The following is a 26534-nucleotide window of genomic DNA, read 5'->3' as shown; positions in this document are numbered from 1 at the left end:
CAGACAGTGAATGTTGGTAGTAACCTGTGATTAACTTCATTAGCAAAACCTTGGTGCAATGGAAGGTAACAAATGGCAGAGCTTCTGTTAGCTGTAAGAAGGTCAGTTTTTTACTGTGACTCTGTAATTATAGTATCATCTAGGCTATGTTAGCTGTTCTGCTGATGTTTGTACGTTAGCACAAACCACACAGTGCTGTAAACACGTGTGATCATAGCTAATGCTGCAGCTTCTGTTATTGGTAGGTATGTGAACAGATAGTAAGCGAACAAATTGCAGGACAGCGATATGTAAATAGTAGAAGAGTGGCTTACAGTTGAGGTGGGGGGAAGCATCTCTTTCCTATTAATGTGCTCACCACGTGCTTTGGTCAAGCACAGACTAATCTGCAGTGCTGCCACAGATCTAACACTTCCTTCTTCCCCTTAAAAGGGCTTTCCCACCAGGGTGTGTCAGGCTGAGTCAAAAGTGGATCCGGAGGGGGCTTGGGTGGAGGAGATGACCAGTGCATTGCAAGTGTGGGTTTTCCCTAGTTCTTCTTAGACATTTACTGACTTCACTGTCTCATGACTTGAGAAAAGCTGCCCTGAGTTTGGAGGGCAGTAGATGAACCCTGAGGGTAGCCTTTGAGGTGAAAGTTGCATGAAGACCCTTGTAAAGTATTACAGATGGCCCTGTAGGTATCTGGCAACTTTGATTTTACTGAAGCCTTGAAGGTAAGGAGCTATTATAAATGTTGCTGAGATTCTTGGCTCAGATTCCAGGTGAACACTGGTAAAGCTGAGGAGAGAATATTGGTCCTGTCACCAGTCCTGTAGCTGATCACTGGATCCCTGTTCTTCATGTAACAGCATCAAAACCGAAGTGGAGGCATTAAGGAGATGTGCCCCCTCCTCCTCGGGAGAATTTGCGTTACATTATAACGTGATTTCTAAAGTCAGCCTTTGAGACTTCCTAGGGAGGCAGTTGGCTTTTGTTGTGCTGAACAACACTGAAGTGTTTTTCATTTGCTCTAGGGAAAGAAGTAACATGTGTATCTGTTATTTTCCCACCACCTCCTTACTGAGAAAAAAAAAATCAACGTAAACCCTGGAATGGGCACTAAGCAGTAATGACAGAGTCGTTGAGGAAAAGCTGATCTTTACCACAGTGGATCTGTAGGCCTCCGTGTTTAAAGTCTGCTGTAATAAATGGCCAAGGTGAGAGGTGGTAATGCTTTATCTGTTGGTATGCCTTGACTATATCCCAGTTGATGAAATCGGTAGTCATGGTCTAAATACCTGAAATGCTGGAAAAATTCAGCTCTGAACCCAAGTCCTATAAGCAGTACTTGGGTTAAAGGGAAAAATAATGAAATGCTTATCTTACTCTCTGTTTAGCAGAGTTTATGCTTCTGTTACAGATCTGGGTAGGGATCTGGTGATGTGTCTGGGTTTCCCAAGGTGCGGACAGCAGTGATCCATAATGGACTGAGCTTGCATGGAGTGTACCTGCCCTCTGGGTGCAGGTGTTTGTGGAGGATTTTGAAAGTTCACCCCCTACTCTCTGGCTGTCTCATGCTTGAAAAGTAGATTGTGATGAAACAGTGATATGTCTAGCACAAAGCCTGAGTCATTTAACAGTGTTGCCAGAACCCCTTTGACTACGAGGAATAGCGAGGGGTGAGTGGGAGCAGTGTTGTCACACGCAACAGGCTAAGGACAATAAATAGCCATAACAATGTATATTTCCCCTAGGCAGCTGATTTAATGATTCAGAGCTCTGTCAGACTGCTTTTAGCTGAAGCACTGAAGCTCTGCAAAGCTTTACTTGCAAGTAGAACTCTTTTTTTTCTATGACTGAGGATGAACTAATCCGTTAAGCCTTGCATTCAGCCTTTTGCCTTGCTTTAGTCCAGTGATTGCAACACAGAGCAAAAGCACTGGTTTGGACTGTCTTGCCTTCTCCTCCCTTTCCCCTGCCCCCAGATGATTAGTGGCCTGGTTTTCAAATATGTTAGGTATTGTCAGACTGCCAGAAATTCATGGTGTTACCTTCGTTGTGCTCCTGTGAAGCCAGGGCTATGAAGAGGTGGTGCCAAGTAAATGCAGGCTGATTTTCAAACTTATGTCTTTAAATAAAGACTTGTCTCCTCCACTCTGAAGACCTGCTGTGGAGATGTGAAAGTTAGGAGTTTCAAGGTATTATGCCTGGTTGTGGGCTATAAAATATAGCCTTATATAAGATGTTGGTCAGTGGATTTAGTCTGCATTCATATTCTGTTATATTTCTTGTAGATCCCATGTCAGATTTTAACATGCTCATAATTGCTTTGTGGCACCTTTGAAAAAGGAAGTAGCAGTTCTTCTTTGGTAAGTAGTAAATATGAGGGCTTGAGTGGCTACAGGCCTGCACTAAGTTACACACCATTTAGAGGATGGAACTAAGGCTAAAATCCTGATGTCAAGTCTGGAGCTTTGGCTGTAAGGCCATGCTCTCTAGCATATCATACTTCTTGTGTTTAAAACTAATATTTGAAGTCCTTTTGTTTGTAACGGCCTTTCAGTAATACGGCTGTTTCTTTGCAGTAATAAGTGTTTCTATCCTACAGAGCTGTGTGTGGGGTTGGTTACATGTATTGATTTGATGTCTGTTGCTTACCAAACAACTAAATGAGCCTGTTTTCCATTTGCAAATTTTGGTAATAATATTCCTTAATGTTGGAAATCATTCTGAGATCTTGGGTGAGCAAAACTATACAGTATAATATTTGTGGTGTGCTGGACTGTGTCTGTTGTTAATGTACTCTGTTGTGTCTGATGGGGGTTTCTTGCAGTTCTGCTCTTAACTGTGGGAGCAGGTGAAGAAACAGTCCCAAAGGCAAACACAAGATCTGTTACTATTCCTACCAAAGTTAGAATGTGAAGGAATGGGTTCAAAATAATTTGTTTGATTGCATAGTCTTACTATATGTGTTTTCTTTAGGATACTATTTCTCAGTTGGAGAAACATTCTGAGATATTATCTGAAGCTGGATTGGGGCTATTTGGATGAAAACTGTAAAGATAAATAGACTTACCTTTGTTTGACCCTTATTTTAAGATTGTTTTTATTAATACTACCCTAAGTCATCCTTCATCCTTTTTAGACACTTAAAATATTACAGCAGTACTTACAAGATCTGAATGAAACTGAACTTTATATGTCTGTGCAGCCTGACTAAAGACAGTCTTTTGCCCCAAGGAAATTGGAGCTGCAGCAGGGGGATGTAGTTGTTGTCCTTGTGCTGTTTGCACAAAAAGAAAAATGACTGGAGGTTGCGGAGTGGCTCAGTTGTAAATCAGGGTTTTGAGCAGGGTTGTCCAGGTGTCCCAGAGCGGAGCTGAGGAAGGTCCCACAGAGCCCCCAGCTCTGGGTCAGGTTGGTGCGAGCCATGCACTGCTGTCTTCTTGGGCAGCAGAGGCTTTGCAAAGGGCTGATGGTGGTGGTGGGGTCTGTGCCAGCTTCCAAGGAACAACTTCTCTGGGAGCCCCTTCTGCTCGTTTCCTGGCCAGGGCACTGGAGAGAGCAACACTGCAATGACTCTGCCCCCGAGGAGGGCACGTAGCTGTGCCCTGCTGGCTGGGTCAGGCCCACAGACCTACTGCTCTGGAAGATCTCAGGCAAAGAGATCTTCTCTACACCGTACAACTTTGCATGGAACAGGATTTTATGGTGCTTTTGTGAAAGCAGGGACTTCAAGGAGAAACTGTGCACCTTTCCTCACTGGGTAACTCCTGACGAAGGCATTGTGAATACTGTGTTGCTAGGCTTGGTTCTCCCATCTAAATGTGTAACTCTCTGTTAATACTTGACCCAGCTCTTTAAAAATAGAAGGTTTAAACAAGACTTCCCTTTTTCTATTATGGCGGCTAAATCAGTGTCTGGATTTGAAAATTTGAAAAGACAATTCATGTGCATTCCAAACCAAAGAGCAAATAATGTATTGCTCATTTAAAAACTAATTAAAAAAAAAACAAAACTCATCTGGGGCATGGCTCTCTAAAAACTGGCAAGGTTTTCCAACCTTGAAGTACTGCTTCAAAGATGATTCCTTTTTAAAGAAATATTTAAAGATGACTAGAAACGGTTGTCATAATAGCGGGGTTACTTGCATCTCTTCTGTTTTCTGGCCCTAACCCAAAGTAGAGCTTCTTGCCTGTGCTTGTACTTGGGGGTTGGACCAGTTATTATTTTTATTCCATGTGACAGAAGAAACTTTGAGAGATCAAGTGAGTGTTGGATTCTCAAATTTCCAAACTGTGAGTTAAGAACTGCATTCTTAAAACTCGGCCCTTGCTTGGTTTCACCTTGCAGTTCGAGCTGAGTACTAACAGAAGAGGAACTCTATAAGGGCAACCATTACGCGTTATGCACACGTACACAACATGTATGTACGTAGTCTCATTTAATCATTCATTCCAGACTGGGTTCAGCTTTTCTTATTATCTGTAACTGAATCACATCCTGTCTCACCCATGCAGCTCGTTTGTAGTACCTGAAGAAATACAAATACTGTACGATATGGTAAACAAATACTAAGGGAGGTCCAAATGTCCCAGCTGAGTTGCTGGAAATAATCAGCCTTGCTGGCCTCAGCAGCCTGGCTAATCCAGGCATCAAACAGCCCTGACTCCAGTTATGCTGCTGGTAGCTGGGGGTTGGTCGGAGCGATACATACGTACTCCTGAGTTTTTTTTATTCCCCTGGTTGCTGATGACAGTCAGCTGCAATATGTCATTGCCCTGCAGGAAAGCAGTTCTGTGGTGGCTTCCCCATCGCGCGGTCCATAGAGCTTGACTCAATTGGTTGAACTATTTTTCCCTTCTTTCATGGGGAAACCCAGGAAGGTTTTTTCCATTGACAGGAACTCAGTTGTAAATTAACTTTTCTTCTAAATACAAGTCTTACCACGTTGCAGTATGTGGCTCGGATCATTCTTGTGGTGTGTGTATTTTAAATATAGGCGGGGCTCCTTGAAAGAGGAATCAACTCTATCTGCAATAGAATCATTAAGGTTGGAAAAGACCTTCAAGATCATCTGGAATAGCATTCTGTGCTCTGCCTCGTAATGAGAAGACGTGACTGAACCAAGTGAATACTGGTTGAGGTGCAGTGTCGTATGTGTGCCTTGCCTAGGGAACTGAGGTTTGTAGGAAGGAGAACAAAGGAAAATCAAACTACTGCTGTGGTTACCAACTGAGGTTTGTATGAGAATTGAAATAACTTGTTGCTGGAACGGCTAGGCTTGTGTGTCTTCATAGCCATGCATACGTGCATGCACTCTGATAAAATAGTAATAAAAGTTTATATATTACACAAACCAGAAACTACTTCTTAAGCACTTGATTTGGTGGAAGGGAGATGGATAACTTTCTGTCTAAAGAATTTCAATGAAATTTTCTTGGCAAATTTGCTGACCAGGGCTGAAGATACTTATGCCTGCCTTCCCTATGGAGGATGGGATAACTGAGGATGTGTAGGTACCAGTTTTCTATCCTAATGCAATCTTTTAGGAGTTAGAGTCGGTATGAACTTTTAATAAACATCAAAATAGATGCATGTGAATTGTCATGACACTGCCCTTGATTGTATGTATTTATTTTTTCTAAAAAATGTTTCCAAAGCAGCTTAACAGTGAAAACAACAAAAAATTAAAAGAAGCCTGAAAAACTCATGCTCTTCTGTCATATGAGAAACTTTTGAAGCAGCCAAAAGTACCGCCTGCTTTGCTGGGCTGTGACCAGCAGGTGCCACTGCAGCCTTGTTAACAGGGGACACTGGACTCGGGAATGTGACTGCAGCATGGGAAATGCTGATGACTGCAGCATAGGAAGGGGATGTCTGGTGGCCTTCTTAGTCATGGTAGCTGATGACATGCCGTGCCACCTGCTGCTAAAGGAGAATGGGACAGACATGGGGTGAAACAGCCTTAAGTACACATCTACATGATTAATTTTTAGGACGGATGACATGCTTCCTGTTTAGGATCCTGTGGAAAGTTTGCTTTTCCTGTCTGGGTTTCTTGCTTGCACTTGCCTTATGGTAGAATTGAGATCCGTGATGGTATGTCTGCTTTCCTATGCCAGAGGAATGCAAAGGATGATATTTCTTTCCACTTAACTAGAGCTTTGGGCTCAGCAAGTGCTGAAGGTTTCTGTATGGCATCACATTCAGGGTTTGGTGAACACTAGCTATTGCTTGTTTGTGAAATAATGTGAGCCATCTTGTGGAGGAAATGAACACCATGTTAAGGGAAAAGAAAGCTTATATATATAACCTCCACTTGACTGTAAACTGTGTGGAGTCTTATGATGCTTTTTGACCTCTTAAACCAAAAAGTAGAATTTGCTGTTCGTACAAAACCTACCCCCAGAAGAGGCCTTAAATTGCTAGGAGAAAACTGCAGTGAGGGTATTTGGGATAAAAAAAATAAAAATAAAAAAATCAGCGCAGCTGTATGATGCAGATGGCAGGAGAACTTGTGGGCAGAAAAACATGGATGCAGGAAGGATGTGGTGCTGTCAGCTCTATGTCATTCATGTTTTTGTGTGGAGTTTATTAAGGGCAAAAGGAGCTGGTGGTTGTGCCAGTCTCTATTTGGGCTATTACAAGCTTGCAGATGCTATTCCAGAATAATTCCATTGCTTTAGGTGGAAAATGCCTCGTTCCTGTCACACATCTAATCATCCATACCAGGAGGTGTGTGCATGGTTTTTGTGGCTGCTCTTGGAGGACCTCTGCTCCGAGTGCCTGTAACTGGTGTTCTGGAAGACCTCAAGAAGGACACCAGCAGTAGATTCACTTTTCCTTGCCAGAGCTTCTGTTAACACAAGCTCTTTTTTTCCTAAGGGTAAGATAAGGGTATTTTGGATCAGTTTTCCAAGTACTTCAACAGATGCTTAACTTAAGGATACGAACGGTCCCATTGAAGGTGTTCCTTTGTGCTTTAGCCTGATATGAGCTCCTTGCTGGACTGTCAGGGATCAAGCTCTGAGTTACTTTTACTGTGGCTGATACTGGAAAGGTGGACTGTTTTTTTTTTTTTTTTTTTTTGGCTAAAGGATACTGCAGCTCAAGCAGTGCAGATCCCTCCTGATTTGATAGAGATGAGCTAATCCAAATAAATGTATTCACTTGTGAAGTGATTGGGAAGACTCCCATTATCAAGCCCTGAAGATCTTAAGTCATTGAGCTGCATCCTTCCAAAAATTAACTTGTGCCCCAATACGCTGGCTTTAATGAAAGTGGGCAGAACTAGCTTTTTGATACTTTTTTTATTTGACATTCTGAGCCCTCGTGATGCATTCAAGTCATGTTGTCAGTATTACTGTGCAACTGAAAGGATGGGAGATATACCTAGCTGAAGTGAAAGGTGAGATCCCTGAGTAACTGCATGAATAAAAGAAAAATAATCTCAAAAATAGAAAATATCCGAAGAACAGGCTCAGAAGTTGTGGTAGCCTTTCAAGGATTTGATTAAACTGAATTGGAGTTAGGATCTTCTTTCCTTTAAAAGAAAGCACATGAGTGCATGTAACAAAGGAAGAAAGAAAGCAGTTTAAATGAAGCTTTTTTTTCTCCTTATAGATGGATCTTGAAAAATCCTTTGTCTGTATGTGGGTTCTTCTAAACTGATTACACTAATGTGGTTGTTTCTGTAATTTAATTATCTCTGCTCTCAATGAGAACAAGCTAATTAAAAGTTGTCTTTTGTTAGTTGAAATATATTAGTCTTTCCTACACGGAACTTCATGGCTTTTGTTTGCTCCTCTTGTAGGTTGTTTTTGTTCAGTGCAGCTGTGCTTTCTGTTGCATAACAACTTAATATAGCTGGCTTTATAGCTCTTCGTTTTTATAGGCCGGACTAAATTACCTCCGGGGATTTGCAAATGTAGGTCAGTAGTGTAAAAGCACAAGTCCCACTCCTCTATTAGTTTGCTCCTAAACGGCCAGTCGGCTCTGCTCTCAGCCCCTTCAGCAGGTTGTGTTGCAGGCTCTTTGATGTTGGGAGGCTAAATGTGTGTGCGGGGAAATTGCTGGGCTTTACAACATGGTCTCAGTAGCTTGGCTTTGGAAATCATATTTTGTTTGTAACCAGAAAGGTTTTTATTTTAGAAAGCTCCTGGGAGATGAGCTTAACCTTGGGCTACGGTAATGTCAGGACTGAACAGGGCTGGGCATAGTTTGTATTTAGATTGGCGACAGCCAATCCGTCAGAGCTGCATGACTCAAGAGCTGACACACTTCCTTCTGGGTATGAATGCCGCAGCATGTTGGTAGGAGGTACCGTGCTGCTCCATGACTCATTAAAACCAAAGCACTGAATTTTTCCTGGTCATTAAGGACCACTTGGCTCCCTGAGCAAGAGCGTGGCTTTGCCTGGCTGTTCTGACTAACCCCTGCCTCCAGTAAGCCCCTGCTCTGCACAGTCCCCTCCCTGGCAGTCCAGTTTCATCATTTGCTCTTTGCATTTCTGCTAAAGTGCTGTGGCTTTGTGATGTTGGTGTAAAATAGCCGGTTCTTTTTATTACTGGGGAGATCCCTGCGTTTCTACAGCTGGAAACTGGAAGCCTAAAACTCCAGATAATGTAAACTGGGTAATCTCTTTTGATCCTCAGTGTACAGAAGCCAGGAATCTTGAGTTTTTCCCTTTTCCTAAGAAACTTTTCCTGGAGTGAAATCCACCTGCCCGAAACCTGCAGGTTTTTTGCCCATTTCAGAAGCAAGTGGGAGCTTCCCCCTTCTTGCAGTGGGGCTTTGAGCTTTGCAGATTGCTGAGGACCCGTTTGATCCTGTGGCAGCAGTACATACATAGGTCTCCTTGCATATCTGTTGTGCTGTGACCTCCTTGTAGTGTCCCAGGGAATGGCAGGCGGTATCCTGCCATGAGAAAAGAGCAAAACATTTGTCATAGCCAGCAGGCGAGCTGCATACCAAGGCTGCCAGGACTTGAGGATGCTTTTACAGCTTTGTGCTGGAATACTATTTACATTCATCTGCTTCACGGTTAGCTAGAGCTGGTGGTGGTCAGTTTGCTTTATGGAGCTGATAGCCCTCCTGCCTGACCTCTGCAGACCAACGGGGCTTTCCTCGTTTTAGGGCTGGCAGGTTCTGCCTGGATAAGGATGGAAGAAGAAAAATGCAGAAATGAAAAACAGGCAGTCATGCTCCCGGGACTCTGGGGAGCTTTCTGGGTCTGTGTGCTGTATCTTAGTATAGGTATGGATTCCTAGTGGCTCGTGGAGATGTTAACAAGAATTTCTTACTCATTGCACATTGTACCCTGCCAGCTCTGTCGCAAGTTTGATCTGGAATTGTTTTAGGAATACCCAAGTATGAGAGAAATGTCTGCTCTTTAGGCAGGAGTAGAGGCTCCGTTTCTGGATCAGTATTTCATAGTCTTTACAAGTATCTTACTTTGTTAATATGCATTATTTTTAAGTTACTTTCCCAAGAGCCCTAGTTCTGTGCTTATTGACACCTTAGCTTATTGAGTTGATGGCCTGTCTTGCTTGCAAGCGGGACTACATGTAGGGAAACTTGGTCAGGTTTCCAGCCCAGAGATAAACTTCTACTTTGAAACTATTTTTTCCAACTTTAATTTCAAAAATAAAAACTTAGCTGCAAAGGAAGCACCTACACGGAAAAAGTACACCATAGAGCATTAGCTATCTTAATCACCCCCTAAAATTTTTCTGGAAATTAAGGCGACTGTCTTTCCAGTGCTTGAAGTCTTCTAGCATATTGGAATGATTCTTAGCATTTTTTGAGATGTTATTCAGTAGCCATCCAGTATATAAATGTTTAATCGGACGTTTTTAAAAGCTCAGTTATGTTTCTAGGATGAGAGGTTAGCAGTTAATAAATTCTTGACAGCAGCAGGAGTCTTGTCTTAACCTACTTACTAATTCAATACCTGGAAAACTCCTCAAATGTCTCAGAATCAGTATTGCTTTTAAGTGGATACTTGCAATAATATTTGTAGCTCGCATACTGATACCATGCTGTGCTTGTTCTGACCTCCCTTTAAGGACCTGATCCAAAACCAATTTTGAAACGAGCAGAAAGTCTTCCATTGATGTTGTGCTTTAGAACAGATCCTAGAAGAAACTGCAGAGGAAGCGATAACATAGTGGTGGGTCATGTGTCTTGTGTCTGCAGTACTGGGGAGCTGATGTCATGTTTATTAGAAGCCAAGATCAGAGTTCACAGGCTCAGGAAATGTCTGCAGAGTTTAGGAATGGTTTGTAACTTCTATCCCAATGACAGGTTTATTTGGCACTTTTTGATAAGTGGCCTGTTTGAAATTTCCTCTCCGAGTAAGCAATTTGTAATTCCCACTTGAAAGGGCTACTGTGGGGGATGGTGATGGGGCCATATTTGAAAACCATTTATGGTTACTAACATCCTGGCATCTGTCATCCAGGAGTTCTGTGCCTTTATTGTTTTGATCTGTCCAAAATGACTTCTTTATATAGAAACAGGAAAACTCTTTGTGTCCTGAGAGAAGATAAAAATATTTACGCTCCCTTAAAGCGTATAAATAGAATTGGTGACTAAGCTAAAGGATCATTAGAAATAGTTCTGCTTTTATTCACTATGAAATTTGCTCACTTTATGTTGATCACTTTGTCTCATACGACCTTACAGCATGGCTTTCTCAGGTCCTTGCCAAAATACCATCATTGTGACACTTGAAATCTGCCAATTTTGAAGCATTGCGCTGATTCACAGTCCTCTTATCCCCAGCCCGGCTTCTGCTTTCTTAAGCAACAAAGTAGTCATTTTGCAGGTGTTGGAGGTTTCTCTTGCTGACTCCTTCCATTGGCTGCTGAAGAAAGTTGGAAAAACCCTTGTAGTAGTCATGGTGTAGCTGCAGTAGTCCACGGATATCAATGAAAAAAGTTTATTGGGGCAGTTATGGCTTTTTCTTGGGCTAGGCTGTGTAGCTGGAAAGAAAGAGCAAACAAACACAGAATCTCTAGGGATGTGACAAAGCGAATCTGAGCTCAAAAGTTTTTTCAGCTTTTCTAAATGTGTTGGATAAATTCTTTTACCTTCCTGGATTTCAACGGAATTGTCAAGCTCAGTGAATGGGAAAAACGTGTCATTATGTGCTGTTAGGAGTGTATGGGTAGAACCTAAAACTAACTGGAACGAAAAACAATGCTTGTTTTTGCTGATGGTAATTGGGATACAAGAGCTTTGTTTCATGTATGATTGGTGTGACTGCCCTTTGAGGCACAGAAGGAGTACAAGGGACAACAACCAGCTGCCTGCCAAGAATGGAAATGGAGATTTTCCCTCCGGCTGCTCTTTTTCCTGTTTCCAGAAGCAATCTGGTACAGTAGTCGTGAACTTAGCTATACTGGTTTTTATTTTGAGAATTGAGTAGGTTTTTAGGGAAGTGTTACCGAAATATAGGTTCTTTAGAATCAGCACTTAGGGACATGGTGGAACCAAACAAATCAGCTGTCAACTCCCTTGTTTTTACAGAGGATTAATAGGAGGTACGTTGTTACTGGAGCTCCAGGGAGCACCCAGGTCAGGTAGGGGACTGTATGCTTCTTTTGGAACCTGAATACTCTGAAAATTGAGTCTTAATGTGTGTAACACTTGTCAGTAGATCCTGGATTCCCCTGTTATTTGTGTGCTCTTGAAAGAATTACTTCAGCTCCTTTTAGTGGTAGCATCTAGTTGGACGAACAATGTCTTCACTCTTCTGATGCTTCCAAAATCCAAGCAGATGGAGGAGACCTGATTTGCCTGAAGACACACAGAAGACTAGCGGGCAGGCTGAGAAGAGAATCTGGATCCTGTTTCCAAGTTGCTGCCCTGTTCACAGGGGCATAAAGCCAGATAGGCTGAATCTTTAATCATATTCAAATTTATTTTCTGTCACCGGACGTTTGTGTCAAGCGTACCCTGACCTCTGTCCCCATCTGAGGTAAACCAAGACTATCCAAATAGCACTTTATTATAGTGTTGTTTTTTTTTCTATTTTTGGCTTCCTGTTCAAATAATTTAGTGACTTATTCATGATCATGTCCCCAAAAGCACGGGGAAGGTAACTGCAACTGAACATTACAAACGGAGTCTGGTTCCTGCCAGCAGAGGACACTATTGTTCAATAAATTTCTCCAGAAAATGTTCTCTGTTGCTTTGCCGTTTAAAACCCCAGAAACAGAAGTGGTGGAGAAAAGTGGGAGTTACCTCTCGATGGCAGCAGTGGGCTAGCGCTGTCACAGAAGGTTTAGAAAAAAAAAAATCTCTTCAGCCATTCACTGATACCTGGTGTGGAGGTGGGAGCTAAGGAACAGTTAAAGAGAATCAGCCTTTTAATGTAAAGGAATCTTTGTTGGGCCAGTAGCAGAAATGGGAGTCCTGGCAGACACAGAGCAGCTTTAAATCATGTCCACAACAGTGTGGGTGCTGTGAGGTGCTGGTGAACCTGGAAGACAGCCCATGGTTATGTGTAGTTAGCTGTAATCTGAACTGAGAGCGTGTGTCCAGTCGAGTGTCTCCTCTAGGAGGTGGCTCCTGTAATTCTGGAGGCTCTTAAGGTGTGTAAACGTCATCTTTCCCAAGAGCAAGCAAACCAACCAACCCTGAAAGCCCCACACCCTCTCTGAGGGTACAAACAGAGATTAAGCCAATATGTAAATTTTTTGTTCACTTAATTTCTTAAAATACTTGCTAAATGACAATAACATGAAAAATAATCAATGCTTTAAAAATCTCCAGTGCTCACTATAGTAGAACAGTCATTTAATTCCCTCATAAGTTGTAAAGTTAAGATGGGAGAAGGTCTTGAGCTGACTTCGGTTCCAGTGTTTGACTTCTGAGACTGTGTTGAGCCAACAAGGAGGGCTCAGCTTTTGATAGTGAACCAGGGAATGTGCTCTGTGTCCTGCTTCTCCTTCAGCACTTCTAATGCCTACCACCCTCCATTATATGGTTTCTAGTGGGTATGTGAATGGAAGTGCCCTGATGGCACTGCAAAACCCAACCCATGGCCTCCTATCCCAAGTGTGCAAACAGAGCAATGCTGATCTCTTTTCCAGTGCATCTGGGGAGTCAGTCTGCCTCCATGCTGCTGCAAAGGGCTGCAGCAGGGCTGGGATGTGCTCAGCAGGCCTTGCTCTATCAGCCTCAGTTGTACCATATTTGTATTAGCTGAGGATGTGGCTTTGAGTTTTGATTTCAGTTGTTGGTTAAGTCAGGAAACCTAAGTGTCTCAGCTGTGATGCCACTTCTTTTTTACATTTGCATGGGATCAGCTTTTAAATGAGAAATGTAGCTGACTAAATGTTGCTTTTCTGATGTGCTAGTTCTCTCTTGGGATTTCACGGCCTGATGCCTCCTGAATGCTGCCAAAGCCAGTTGTTAAATTGATCTGATTTTTAAAATTGACCTCTGTGAAATGACGTGTGAATTCCTCAGGGGAGATTGTTCCCCCCCCCCCCAGCCCTGCTAAGCACAGAGGCAGGCATAGGCTGGTAGCACTGATTTCAGTGGCACTGTTTGGAGCAGGGCTTCACCTCAGAAGTATATCTGGACCAAGTATTGGAGATAAGCCTTCATGCAGAAAAATATGATGGTGAACTGAAAAAATCTGAATCTCCTTCATGGGAAAGGAAATAACAGGTTTATAAGGGAAGATGTGGTGAACTTCATCCTTTGTAACTTCCCTTTTTGCTTCTTCCTCCCTCCCAGAAGTTCAAAAGGTCTGCAAAACCTCAAGTGCCACAAAGTATCGTCTCATTCTAAGCTTAAAATATTAACGCTGTATGTAGTACTAGTGTGAGGAGGAAGGACTGCCCCCTTTGCTGAACACCACCTTTCCAACAGAAATACCAAAATCATAGTTTACGCTGGGAAATGTGAAAGCCCTGTGAGTCTCAGCATCCTCTGAAGTAATTCCTTCCACTGCTAGGTGCAGTCTGCTTCCTATTTATTCAGAAACACAGTACCATCTGTGGGAGAGGGGGCACGTTATGATGTGCGGCCTCCTCAGCTAAACCTCAGAGCCTGGCAGGCAGGCAAGAGCGACATGTTCCCTCACGCTGCGTTTTCTCAGGTTTGCTTTTCTCAGGTTTGCTTTTAACTCCTGCACAAACTTGCCTATGCCCAAGGAAGAAAGACGGCACCCTTGACTACTTAAACTGAAGAGGTGTCAGCTGCTCTTGTGCTGGCTTTAGGGTTGGAGCCACTACATTTAGGGCTCCTTTTTTCCTCACAAGTAGCAGGGCTGATCTGTTGCCTCTCTCAGGGGTAGTGCCCAGCTCAAGTCAGGGGGTCTCAGTCGACTAGGGACAAGCTTTTACTGAACTACAACATCCATTTCAACCTCTGACAGAGAAGAATCGAAGTCCCAGGACTGATTTACTTAGTGCACTTTATTATGTCACAGAGACTGGGTTGTGGCCAGCCTTCCGCAGTTAAGAAGGGAGGATGCAAGAAGTTCTTGAAATTCCAGTGTCCTCGGGCTGTCCTGGCTGAGTGGTTTAGTAAGTGGCCGAGGGCACAGGCTGACTCTTTCTTCCAACACTGTTAGGAAGTGGCAAATTACAGAAGAGAGATTTCTTGTATTTGTTGATGGTATTGGTGTGTTCTCCCTGTTCACTAGCAGGGGATAGGAGGCACTGTGATAGAGCCTGAGAGCCTGGCCTGTATATGACTGCTAGGTATTTATGCCGTTGACAGAGCAAATATCAACTACACTGTATTTTGGATGTCTAGTAACAGCTGACCGTGTAGGGATGTTGGAGGAGGCAGGAAAAATGTATGCCCCTTTCATATGCCTAAAGCTGTGTCCGTCTCCTGAGGTAACGGCTTGTAACTGGAAGATTCATTTACTTATTTTCTTTAGCTTTGTCTTGCAGGTCTATTTTCTCTTTCTGTGTGTGAGACTTGCACATCTGGCCCCTCTGTCCAGCTCTCCAATTGTACTGCTGGCAGCACCCACATTTGAAGCATCTCGGCTCTCCTGAGTTGCCTGGCTGCCTCTGCTCCACCCGTCCCTGCCTGGCATTAGTTAGTGACACGGTGTGGTATCACACATCTCCAGCCCTCCACACGCTCCTGTGCTATGGCTCTGTCCTGTCGTGTGACTTGGCTTGAGGGATGCACCGCTCTCGTGTGGTCTGAGCTGGTGGATCCTGATGTAAAAAGCTCAAAGTCCACTTCTTTGGTCTTAACTGATTTTTATTTGGGGTATGAGGTAAACCAGCCAAAAGGAAGCTTAAAAAAAACCTTCTCAGTGTTTTGAGATTCTTTCTCATTTGCTTAAATTACTTAGAACTCTTGAAGTTGAGTCCTTGGCAGATGGCAGAACTTGAAGTGGGGCCTAACTAAAAGTGATTTGTTTTCAAAAGTGAAGGACAACAAGTGGCTCCCATCAGCTCAGTGAAAATTATGGTGGGCCCAGCACTGTTGAGAATCAGTCTCTGGTTTTGCCTGTACTTCATCAAGATCCTTTAATTTCATGCTCATCTTTAATCCTGCTGGGAATGCTATGTGATGATCAAATAGAAGTTGAGAAGGTGTCATATTTGAATGTTAAGCTTCAGCTTTTCAGATGACATTCTACCTCTGAATTATGTACAGGTTATTTTTCATACATTTGTGTGGCCATTGTACATCAGAGGATTCAGCTTTGGAGTTGCTTAACAGCTCCAGCAGACAAATAACTCCTGCTGGTTCATGTGCCAGTGCATGTGTCAGAGTGCAAAAGTGAGGTAGACAAAGATGACTTTGTGCAACTTCAGGAGTCTTCAACTGAAAATCAGCCCCTTTGTGCGAACTGCTTGGGAATTCCCTTTAGAAAATGACTTGAAGTAGCTTCATCTCCAGTATCGCTAAACTTCAGTCTTCTGCGGGCACCCTCTTCTGATGTGATTCTTTTCTTCTTTTTATAAAGTAAGGTTAATGTCTTGAAGAACAAGAACAAATACAGAACAACGGAATTATTTGGGTATTAGTGTATATGTGTAGTTAGAAATATATGTCTGTATATAATGTGAATGTGTCTATGTGTGTCAGTTTTCAGAAGATTATTGGAAGCAGCTGTGGGTGGAAGAGAAACAAAGCCGTGGATTTGTGAGCCAAACAATTAACATAGGAGTGGAATACTGTAGTTACATCAGTCTTTCTTTAAAAAGCCAGAATTTCTCCCTTATTCCCAAATGTATATTATTAATTCTCTTGGCATGTAACATAGCAAAATGACTGCGTTTATGAACTTGACTACTTCTTTTAACAAGTTCCAATAACTGCTTCCTAAACCTTGTGTTTTTATATCAATTACATACAGTAAGCATTGAAATCAACCAAAGAGAACTGCTGAGGCCAAGAAGGGTTATTTATGTTAAATGAGGATTGCCAACTGCCAAAAGTAAAATGTGGATATAATTTTATAACACCATTTTATAATTAAAGTCATAAGTGAGGTTTCCTGCTATTGTTTAAAAATGTGTCATGATAAATTTAAATCAAGGATAAAGGCACAGAATGGGCTACTAAAGAACATATCAATACAACAAAGATGGTACAGCGAACATGTCTGTTGCAAAAGGAAAACATGTGCTAACAATTTCAGTGAAATAATTATATTTATTGCATATAGATTCTGCTTTAGGAACTATAACCACTTAGAAACTGTTTTCATTCATGTCAGATTGAGGTTAATTTGTTGTTACTGTATGTCTATAGATAGATTTTACTGTCAGAGAAATTTAATATGTTGGTTTAATGATAAGTCTTCTAGCGAGACCAGATTCTTTTTTTTTTAAGGCCAAGAAATCCAGAAGAAGTTAATAATTTTAGCTAATATTTGTGTCCACAGCATAGTGGAGTTAATATTGTATCAATAAAAAAAATAGAACTTTGGCAGGTAAGTACCCACTGGCCAGGTTCAGGAAAATATTTGAGCACATGCTTAACAGTTTCAGTGGGATGTTGATTTTAATAGGAGTTAAGCATATACCTAAGGACTTTTATAGGGATTCTTTTTTCAGTCATAGTCTAAATTTGAAGAAGAAATAACTTCAAGTTGTTGAAATGAACAGGAATAATAATACCCCTTTGTTTTAATTTACTAGTTGCATATATAACTTTGCTACTGTACCATCACGGCCATTTACCTATTAGATTTTAGGATTGGCCCATTACAGCCTATTGGTATTTGATAATGCCACCCTTTTCCCAGAAAGAAGTGGTATAATTCCTGCATTCATAAGAGTTAATTGCTAATACATTCCTGACTTTGGTAAGTCATATTCGTGGAATAGGTAATTTCCAATGTATCATTTCATACATCGCTTTGCTAATATAACCCATGTGTTTCATATCAGCACTGAAAGGACATTAATCAATACACACCACTTCTGCCAGATGTATTCTGTGCAGAGTCCCTGGTTGCATCTCAAATGTCAATATGTGGAAAAAGATGAATAATAAAATGCAATAGATATCACTAGTTACATATGCCATTTGCAAGTTCGTTGTAAAATAGATCCCATGGAAAGAACTGAAAGTAATACAATATTGAAGTTGCAGTTAGGCACTCAGAGGTAAGAAATGCCACAGTCAGATGTGCAGACAATTCTGCTGCCTTGTGCACAGGCATTGTTATTGTAGAGAAACTATAGGACCACAGGTTATTTTTCCAGTGATGCTGTTTTTTTCCAAACTAGAAAAGAGCATGGAAGCTGCACAATGCAGGAGCTGCTGATATCTCTAAGAATTCTACCTAATGGCTAGAAAACTTTGGACAAAATGTATGCATTTTTGAGTTATTCATAACTCCTGAAAGCAGAGGTGCTGGAATGGAAGCAAATGTACAGCCCCAGCATTAGAGGCCACTTTAACCAATGGCAAAATACATGCTGAAAAACGTTCTTAATAGTAACACAAATTCTAACTTTAATTCATTTGAAGCAGAATTCCTTATCTGAGTTACGTGAAGTCAGCAGGAGTCTTCCATTGACTTCAGAGCTCTGAGCTGCTTAGGATAAGCATCTTGATTCTTGTTCCATGCTTCTGTGAGGATCCAAACACAGCAGGTTTCTGCTATATTGGGGCTAGTTAGTGGGCTTTGTGGATGTAGAGAAGCAGACTCAGTGGCAGTAGGATGCTGCTGCCTTTGGTGGACTTGAGGCTAAGCTCTTCTCCTTTCATGTGGCTTTTCCCAGGTGAGGTAAGAACATGGTGTTAAAAAGGGTTTGTTATATTGCAAATGTTCAGTCCTGAATAAAGTCATGAGTTTTTGAAAAAAAATGATACAAGGTGAGCTCATTAGCAGCCAACAAACGCACGCACTACTGAAATGTGCATAGCCTGTTTTGCCTTAGAACAAAATGAGATCATAGTGGAAACACCACACAGGGCAACCAGAATGATACTTAGTAGGTCTTCAGTGGTGATGTATTTGATTCAGAGGGGTAATGCTTGGGGTTATTTTTAGTGTCAGAAATCAGTACCTATTTTCCTTTGAGTTCTCAATGCATTTTAGGATATTTGCAAAAACCCTTTCCAGTTTATTCCCAGCTCCTGCAATGACTTCTGTGCAATTTGTTTAATCTTTTCCAAAGCAGAAATTCTGGAGAATATCTGCAGGTCAGAGATCAAATCTCCTTGAAATCCTATTGAGAATTCTAGTTCCTTTGACAATCGCAGATAAACATTCTCAGTTATTACTAATACGCCTTTTATTTTAGAATCACAGATGTGTATGTCTGGAAGAAACCTCAGTCATCTGATTCTTTCCCTGTCCCTTGAGGAATAGGGAAGAAATGGAGCAAGAAGGGGATTGTGAGGCAGGGAAGAAATGAAATGGGATGGCAGGGGCAAGAGGAACAAGAAGAGGTGCTGGAACAGAAGGGAGATAGTGGGGGCTGAAAGGTAATCAAATAGATAATTAGCCTAAAGCATTCTATCTGGAGTTCTGGAAGTCTCCTGTGACAGGTGATTTCAGAGTCTTCATGTAACTTGTTTAACTTCTTAAAATCTCTTTGACCTCTCAATTGAATTCCTCTTGTTTTTAAAATTAAGCCCCTTATTCTTGCCATGTCCATGGGTGAGGATGTGAAAAAAATAAATCACTGACCTCACCCATATTTGGTATCCTGCAAGATGCCACTCACCCTTCTTTTCCCTCTCCCTACTCTCTAAATCCTCTGATTTTGCTAAAATTTGCTTTTATTCCTGTTGATTTACTGTTTTGTGAGGGTGTCTAGCAGGTTTCTTCTCTGGTCTCCTGTATTCCATAAGTGTCTTCAGTGAGCACTATAAAGATGAACAGGAATGGCTCATTCATTTAGATTCTTAAATGCTCTGAAGTTATCATGTGCGGCTGATCTGGATATATCTAACTGTTCCAAATATTTTTTTTAACATGCTTTTTTCCATAGCCTGGGCTGTGTGCTTACTCTGTTAAGTTCAGCTTTAAGTATCTGATCTCAATTAACCTCCCTTAAAAACTGGAGCAGGAAAGGCCATGTTTAAGCCTTCTAGATGTTATCGATAATCAGGAAAAGCATCACAGATGCCCTCTCCTATTAAGCAGTTTACTATCAATAGCCTGAGAAGGCAAACAAGAAAATGTCTTGGACTATTTAGAGAAAAAGACTCCGCTACCGTTGGGGGGGTTATGCTGCCAGAATGCTCAAATATTTGTGGATTACTCAATGTGAGTACAGATGACTGAGCTGAAATCACAGCCTTGTGCATTTAACAGCAGCAGGAAACATTTTGTTGTGCTACTTCCCTGGGTGCTCTCTAACGACAAAAAAATTGCACACTTCTGTCTGGTGAAATTCAGTCAGAATCCTTGGTAGCTGGACAAAAATCAGGCTAGACATAGCTGCTTAGCATGGTTTGCATTACGTACTAGCTGCAGATATTGCCTTGAGGAGAGGATACACACGGAATGTTTTGTCTTAATTGACTCCAGTCTGTTTCACCAAGAGGTTTCTAATCTTTGTCCTCAAAGTTAATACGTTAAAAGGAGTAGATGGTTTCTCTCTTCCATTTATCTTTTATATAGGTGCTTGTTTGTCGAAATTGTTCTATGAAGAAATACAGATTAGATAGTTTGAGCTGAAGTAAAAGGGGAGCTTAAGATCAGTCATACTTGGCTAGTGAGGGGGAGCTGGGCTTTGGTGGAGCTGCTGTCCCTAGAACCAGAAGAGCTGAGCTGGTGTCAGAAGAACAAATAAAGTTGCTGTTCAGAGCTGCAGCAAACTCGCATTTGCACGCCAGGCAATTGCACACCAGATCTTTAGCAGATCTTCTGCCAAAAAGATCTCTCCAAGCTCTGTTATGGAAGTATCTGCATGCAAATTTTTCTGTTCAATTAGAAACAAAAGTAATTGTTCTTTCATTGCTGGGATGTAGCTGACATGTATTCTGGTTTTCAAAATGAACATAAAGCTAATAGCATTCTGCTCGTACTTCCCTTCTTCATGGTATGGAGCACAGGGATAAACTAAAAGCTGGTTTCGAACTGGTCAAACCTCCAACTTCAGTCAAAGCAGACGTGATGGCCAGTGGCCAGCAGTACGTTTTTTGATAGCTTTGGTGAGAATAATTTTGATTTTATAGTGTCTCTGCAAGGTAGGAGGTCTTAGTTGCTTTGAAAATGAGAAGGTTGAGCACGGAGTAGCTACGTTATGTAAGAACACTGTGACATAGCAAAAAACTGATCCCCAATTTCAGTGGCTGAATTACCTTTTGTCACTTTGAATCCTTCTAAAAAAGGTGAGCCTAAAAGCTGCTTCAGGAGCATGCCAAAAATGCATGGCAACTTGGAGGCCCTCTTTCCATCTAGACATCCTATTCGTTGTATCTAAGATAGTTGCATCATTGTTAATATTGATAAATCAGCAATCTACAATAAAAACAACAACAACAACAAAAAACACATTAGTTTTTGTTAGAGGAGATCAAATATTGCTCTGAACAGTACCCATCTCTTGCTCTTTGAGTGGCACTTGAGGCTCTGGCTTACAAGATGGAGAATAACTTTTGGTCTCCCCAGGCCTGCTGTATATTCTAATATGGTTGTCGTAGCTTTCATCAACAGCTTGTACAACTCTCCCATGGGTCTTGTGCATCGTGAGATTGGTGGCAAAATTGTTAGGTGATGTGAAGCCAGAATTAAGAAAAGCATTCTTAAAAAGCTCCTATGAAACTTGCCTGGTTTCATGGTTCATTAGAAAATTTAAACTCCTGCCATGCATGTTGAAAGATTTGCTTAAGTCAATGAAGTCTTTTGAGTGAACCTCATCAGGCAAAATTGGTGGTTCCGCTAAGAACCCAGAAGAGCATTACCAGTTGCAAACAGCTTTTGCTCTGAGATAATTTTTGATTCGTTTGGACCTGACACAGTAGAGCTGTGGAGCAACTTGAGACAAAACCCTTAAATGATCTACAAAGCAAAACCACAGAGTTTTGTGGAGTTATCATTAGAGCTGTGTTGAAAACTAGATTTTTTTTTTTGAAATGAGAGGGGAAATATGAAACTAAGGTCTGTAAAATTGCCTTACTATGATTGCAATAGCAAGAAGCTTAAACCCTGGTCGTGTCACCAACTGCTAAGGCTCATCAGAGAACTCAGACAAGCCATCATTACTGCAGCAGTAGGTACAACATCCCCATCAAAGCCCTGTCTGCTGAGCTGGGCCCTATGTGAAGAAATACACGACATGATAGTCCTGGTCTCAGAAAGTTGAAAAGGCATGGGAGAGATTTGCAAAACAGCTTGAGGGAGCCTTGTCACCCAGATTTTACTGAAACTCATTAAGATTTTCCGAGCAGCTTAAAATTACTAACCATGGGAGTCTGATATCATCCAGTAGGTAAAAATGGAAGGGTGGTCTGAGAAAGTGGGGGACCAAAATTTAGTTTTGATACAAATAGACAGCCTTGGGCATTTGATTTAGACCTCACCTTCCAAGCTGTGCTTCCGGTACTCTTAACTCTAATGAAAATACAGCATTAAGCACAGCCTTCTGAAGATTTTCTGTAGATGCTCACACTGGTGCATCTATACTATTTTGATACAGGTTTGGGGGTAGAGGAGTGGGGACAGAAATCAATGGTACCTCTTGAGAGCTGTCATCAAACCAGAGATACCTGCATATAAAAGAGTATGGAAATGTGAGGCAACAGAATTACAAGATCTGTAATACTGGAGCAGCGTTTTCAAATAGCTTTACGTCTGGTTTTAGCTTTTTTTTTTTTAACTTCTTCAGAAGAAAATTAAACTTTAAAAATTAATTGACAATTAAAGATGGAGAAAGCCCATCTTTCAGCTTGCTGCAGCCCAGTGGACGCATTTGGAAAGCAGTTTAACTCAGGAAGAGACACTCACTCACAAGGTCATGGCAGCTTCCTTCAGCTTATTTCCTTTTCTTCTCAGCATTGTCTTATATCACACCTTTCCTCAAGCACATGAAACCAAGATCATCTTGTGAAGCTTCCTACCATCTTGTACCTTTGTAAGGGAAACCAGGGAAGGGGTAACTACACCACTTAGGATCACATTTAGAATCCCCTTTTGTATCCCACAGGATTTAATCCACTGGTCAAGCACTTTCATCTGGCCAATTTCTCCCTTGAATTATTACCCACCACATCAAGGAACGTCTTTGCTCAGCATATCTTGTTCTAATCTCAGAGGAGATGGTTTCCACCATTGCTGGGCATTGCAGAAGCACAACTAAATATAAAGCCCTTTCTGCCAGCACTAGAGCAAGGGCAGCACAGCTTTAAAATCCGTATTAAATGAACCTAATTTCCTCTGAGATGTTAATGTGCTGCACTGATTTCAAGTTAATCAAAACAGATGCTTTCTGAACTGCATCAAACAGGATGTAGAAAATTTGGCTATTTAATGCAGATTCAAAAGCAAATTCCTTATAACCACCACGGAAACCATGGCTGTTTGCTGAGTACTGCGAATTGATGCCGTGCTTTATAAGTGCCACTTGCTGACTTAACACACGCTGTTGCCTACATACTGCAGACTCACTTAAAGCTTGGTTATACAGAGGCAGTAAAGATAGTTGGCCAAACCTTGTTCTTGGGGAAATAATTAATGTACCCTGCCAATTTTTAAATAGATGCAGAATCAAATTTAGTTCCTGCGCGGCAGCAAGATACTTTTGCATATATTAAGTCTTATATTCTGGAAGCTTTGCTATAAAATTAACACACTTTGCACAAAATAAATGATATGAATGGAATTAAAGTGAGGCGTTCATGACAGTATTTGATGTTTCCCTTAACTGTAAACTTTGTATTTGATCAGACCCATTTCTGACCTTTAAATTCAATACTACTTAAAGCTGAGCAATAGTTGTCTCATTCCTTCTGATAGACACACAGAGGTGAAAGCAACTTTGTAGTCCAAGATAATGTTTGTATGAGTACCTGCCATTAAAATAGGTGAACGCATCCAGTTTATGCAATGACACTTTAGTTAGGGACTATTCAATGTGAATCCCTTCTTTTTAAAGTTTATCCTGTAAGTACTGAGGGATCAGGTAGAGAACAATCATAAGTAGACAAACAGTCATGTTAATTCAGCAAATATAACATCTGGTGTGCAGTTTTGCATTTATGCTGATCTTAATTATAGTTTAATCATTCTGACAGCTAATTGAGTTGGCACTTCCAGAAAGAACTGGGGAAAACTGAAGAGTTGCAGGAGTTCTGGCTTCAGGAATGGTCCTTTTCCCTCTTGATATCAAGAGTTACATTTTGCCACTGTGCAGATGGTAGTTAACAATGGAACCTTCATTTGAGCCAAGAGAGAACTTTTTTGTTTCCTAAATTCCTTTTTTTTAAGGAAATTAATCCCTCCCCTCCTCCCCCCCCCCTTCCATGAATTGATATTTTCGTGGGTTGACTGAAAAAAGACAAACAAGGAAGTAAAAATAATCAGCTTAAGTCAAGCAAAACATTTTCTTTAAACTGTTTCAAAATGTTTATGTAATTTCTTAATGTGAGTTTACATTTAAAACACAAATTCTTTAAGGAAAAGTTAACTATAAACTTTCCTTTTGAATACTGTGAAACTCATTCTTCTTAACTTTTTTTTTGGAAGTAAAAGTTAAGTCTCTTCTTTTAGTGTTGTTGTCTTACTGAATCAATAATGTACAAGGAAAACATGAATGTCTTTTAGACTTTTTTTCCTTGTCAGGAATTTCCTATCACAGTTGCCAGAGAATCACAGAATGCTTGTAAGGGGGGGGCGTCTTGAAATCCTCTAGTCCAATCCCCCTGCACAAACAGGGCCAACTAGTGCCAGTTGCCAAAGGTAGTGTCCAGTTGTTTTGAATATTCCCATGGATGGAGACTCTACAACCTCTCTGGACAACCTATTCCAGTGTTTGACCGCTCTCATGGTTTAAAAAATAAATTCCTGTGGTCAGATGAAGTTCCTTGTGTTTCAATTTGTGCCCATTGCCTCTTGTCCTGTCTCTGGCCACTGGTGGGAAGAGCCTGGCTCTCTCTTCTTCGTTGCCCCCATCAGGTATGTACAGCAGCTGACGAGATCCCCCTGGGATACCAACACGTGACGCTAAGCAGAGTGACGGTATTTGGTGTTTATTATAAAGGTGCACATAGAATTTCTTTAGTTAAGGTAAATGGAGAACACTTCCTATTAGCTACACAATGAAATCCTTTAATCTGCATAGGAGGACTCTTGTATTTGGCACCAGAGGAGGAATCAGGTCAGTTTTTGCAAGATACAGGTATAATGTAATGAAGCTAGCAAGGTTCTGTAAAGTGACTAAATCCCTTCCTGTGGAGTTAACCCTTCTCTGGTGAGCAGTGTACTGTGCCAGGTGGGGGCTTTCCAGACATCTTGGGGCTGTGCCCCTTGTGGTGTTTTGTGCTCCAGGTGGCTGAGCACTCTTTTAACTTGTTACACTGAGACTGTAGTGAACTTGGTGTCTCTGAGCTTTGTCAGTAGGTCTGTAGGTCAGAAGCTTCTACAAGACCCTGGTTCCTGCCTTCTCCCAGGTTCTTAGAAGCTCAGGTCCTACTGACGTCAGCGGTATATCCTCCACATCCTGAGAAGAATTGAGGTGGCTGAAGTCTCCTAAGATCTGTTGCATGGAATGTTCTTAGTATGAACTCTGTTAAGGTCTGGTCTGGGATGGGAAGTGCTGGTCAGACTGTTGTACTCTACATCACACCTTCGTGTTGGTTGTCCACTTCTGCGCTTGCAAGTGCTTGAGTCACAGAGCAGTTTAGGTTGGAAGGGATCTCTTGGAGGTTATCAGTCCAACCTTTAGCCTTCGTAGAGGAGGGAAAAATCCCTTGTTTAAACCTTCCGCGATAACCACTTACATATAGTTAAACAACTGTGCCTTTGGGCACCTTTATTAAATGTTTCGTGTACACACTTGCTGTATCAGTTCTTTAGTGGTGAATTAAGGACCAAATTAATGGATTCCAAAACAGACCAGACACACATACAAGCATTGTAGATATTCAGCTCTATAATCCAGACTGAATTTATGAATATATGGATGTGTTTTCTTTGGTGATTTTGATATGTTGTACTGAGTGGCAAATTCTAACTATAGTTATTTGACACTTTCTGTTAGCCAGGAGAGAAAAGCAACCTTCCCCTTGCATTTTCACAGGTTTTGCTTTCTGGTCTGTAATTTCTAATTCCAGAGCATCTGTTTGCTTTATAGAATCATCTGTATTTTGTGAATTTATGTGTAGGAAAATTGAAATGTATTCAAGGAACAGTCTATATGTTTGACTGGGCAGTTCAAAATAAACACAAAAGGGTTTTTCTTTAAGGTTTTTCGTTTATTTTTAAATTCTGTACAAAGGGCTGGGAAGCTGTGAGCCTAGTGGCAATTTGTGCAGTAATGACCAGTGGTCAGCAAATTGTCCTCTGTCTTTTGCAGCAGCTGAAGACAATGGCTTCTAATTACATTAGAAGGTTAAACATTGTTAAAAATAATAATAATAATAAAAAACAATTATTTCAAAAATAAATGAACCATGCTTTCATACAATGTACAATTTGTCTTTGGAACTGACTGCTGCTGGTCTTTGGTGAAACCAAGGACGTGTAAGGGTCTGAATCAGCTTTAGAATTTGTGTGCGTAACAGAAGTATTCAGCATAATTATAGCAAAAATTAACAGCACTTTGTGAAGGGCTGGCATTTTCACGCTGCAAAGACAGGATTAGCTCTTACGTTGTCCTGCAGCAATGTTCTTGCACCTTCCTGTCAGGGATCTGGTGAGGGTTGTTATCAGGTCAGGGGTGACTGCCTCAGCTTGGGTCTGCTCCAGGGTGGCACTTTTTATTTTTTTTTTATATTTTTATTTCTTAATTCAGAAAGTAAAATCCAGAGTAAAGCAGTAGGTGGCACTACAGACTCTGTTTTTAGGTAACTTTCCACAGTACTTCCTTGCCAGTTCACCCTGAACAAGTGTATGTGTTTCCAAAAACAACAAGGCTGTTTCCAAGTTT

The 26534-nt window shown here is 41.3% G+C and overlaps 1 long non-coding RNA gene across 1 annotated transcript in view; it reads left to right on the top strand.

Moving 5' to 3' along the window:
* Window positions 1-25904, top strand: part of LOC136790593 (uncharacterized) — a 68891-nt gene extending 42987 nt beyond the window's left edge. Inside the window, exon 5 of the long non-coding RNA XR_010830845.1 lies at window positions 1017-25904. This is a non-coding gene — a long non-coding RNA (uncharacterized lncRNA). The remainder of the gene's footprint in view (window positions 1-1016) is intronic.
* The last annotated feature ends 630 nt before the right edge of the window (window positions 25905-26534 follow it).

The sequence above is a fragment of the Anser cygnoides genome, chromosome 3 (assembly GCF_040182565.1).
Source record: "Anser cygnoides isolate HZ-2024a breed goose chromosome 3, Taihu_goose_T2T_genome, whole genome shotgun sequence".
Lineage (NCBI taxonomy): Eukaryota > Metazoa > Chordata > Aves > Anseriformes > Anatidae > Anser > Anser cygnoides.
The sequence above is the reverse complement of the archived record's forward strand: the minus strand, read 5'-3'. Positions and strand labels throughout refer to the sequence as shown.